This window comes from Lepus europaeus, chromosome 11 (genome assembly GCF_033115175.1).
Source record: "Lepus europaeus isolate LE1 chromosome 11, mLepTim1.pri, whole genome shotgun sequence".
Lineage (NCBI taxonomy): Eukaryota > Metazoa > Chordata > Mammalia > Lagomorpha > Leporidae > Lepus > Lepus europaeus.
Genome location: NC_084837.1, coordinates 51517178 through 51519165, shown reverse-complemented (window position 1 = coordinate 51519165; position 1988 = coordinate 51517178). Strand labels below are relative to the sequence as shown.

Genomic DNA, 1988 nt, shown 5'->3' with positions numbered 1-1988 from the left:
AAGAGAAATGCCTTCGGTGATCAGAATGAGTGACAGGGACAGGGGCTGAGGGAATAGCAGAGGTCAAGAGACCAGAACAAGGAGTGACTGCACTGAGAAAATGGAATTGTGTCCTTAAACATGTAACAGTAAAAGGATGAGAAAAACAGGATAAAAGTTACAGCAAGGTCATTGAAGGCTTTTTGGTTTGGGAGGTTTTGGTTTGTTTGTTTAAAGCAAGGGAAAGAAAAATGATGTCCACATACAGAGGAGAAAAAGGAAATTAAAGATACTTAAGCTAGGGGCTGGTGCTGTGGCACAGCAGGTAAAAGCCCCACAGGCAGTGCCAGCATCCCATATGGGCACTGGTTCAAGTCCCGGCTGCTCCACTTCTGATTCAGCTCCCTGCTAATGTGCCTGGAAAATAGCAGAAGATGGCCCAAGTCCTTGGGTCCCTGCTCCCACATGGGAGACTAGAAATAAGCTCCTGGCTTCAGATTGGCTCAGGTCCAGCCATTGTGGCCATTTGGGGAAGGAACCAGGAGAAGGAAGACCTCTCTCCCTCTCTGTCTTTCCCTTTCTCTTTCTGTAACTCTACCTTTCAAATAAATAAATAAAACTTAAAAAAAAAAAAGAGTAGATTACAGGGGCTGGCGTTTGGTGTAGTCATTAAGGCACCACTTTGTATATCCATACCCCATATCTGAGTACCTGGGTTTGAGTCCTTGCTCTGCTTCCAATACAGTTTCTTGCTGATGGGTACCCTGAGAAGCAAAAGATATTGGCTCAAATACGTGGGTCTGTGCTGCCCACCTGGAATGGAGTTCCTGGCTCTTGGCTTTGGCCTAGGCCAGCCCTGGAGTAAACCAAAGGATGAAATAACATTTTCTTTCTCCTTCCCCCTCCCCCTACTCCCTCCCCTCCCTCGCCCTCATGCTCTGCCTATCAAAAAAATAAAACAAATGAATGAAACAAGAGTGACTATAAAAGGGACTGGTGCTGTGGTGTAGTAGGTTAAGCCTCCACCTGCAATGTCAAAATCCCATATGGGCACCAGTTCATGTCACAGGTGCTCCTCCTCCAATTCAGCTCTCTGCTGTGGCCTGGGAAAGCAGTGGAAGATGGCCAAGTACTTGGGCCCCTGCACCCACATGGGAGACATGGAGGAGACTCCCGGCTCCTGGCTCCTGGCTCCAGCCGTTGTGGCCATTTGGGGAGTGAACCGTAACTCTGCCTCTTAAATAAATAAATAAATAAATAAATAAATAAATAAATAAAGTGAGTACAAAACAGAAAAGACTTAGAACTATGTAAACTTTACATGTAATGGAGACCTAAATTTGTATATATGAAATGCATGAAGTTTGTATTCCTTAAATCAAATTTAAAAACAGAGGCCAGAGCTATGGTACAGCAGGTTAAAGTCCTGGCCTGCAGTGCTGGCATCCTATATGGGTGCCGGTTCAAGTCTCGGCTGCTCCACTTCCAATCTAGCTCCCTACTAATGTGCCTGGAAAAGAAGCAGAGAATGGCCCAAGTCCTTGGGCCCCTGCACCCATGTGGAAGACCCGAAAGAAGCTCTCTGGCCATTGCAGCCATTTAGGGAGTGAACCAGTGATGGAAGACCTGTCTGTCTTTCAAGTACATAAATCTTTTTAAAAAATTTTTAAATATAGAAATATGACACACATCGCTTCTCGGCCTTTTGGCTAAGATCAAGTGTAGTATCTGTTCTTATCAGAAATATGACACAAAGCCAGCAGTTAGCAGACGTTTGAATAAATTGATCACATGCACACACACGCTGCCAAGTATAGAGAGAAACAGTTCATCAATAAAAAAAAAAAAAATCTCTCATCACGTGTACAAATTTCTACATACCACTCTGGCACTGGTAGTAGACAAGTAGAACCCAAAGATAGAAGGGGATGAATCACTATTCAGTGTGACCTGGAGGCTTTTCCCAGTGGTCCTAGAGGAAAGGGCAAGAGCTCCGAGGAACCTGAGTT

The 1988-nt window shown here is 44.8% G+C and overlaps 1 pseudogene; it reads left to right on the top strand.

Moving 5' to 3' along the window:
- The first annotated feature begins 1668 nt into the window (after positions 1-1668).
- On the top strand, positions 1669-1781 carry LOC133770853 (U2 spliceosomal RNA; annotated as a pseudogene).
- The last annotated feature ends 207 nt before the right edge of the window (positions 1782-1988 follow it).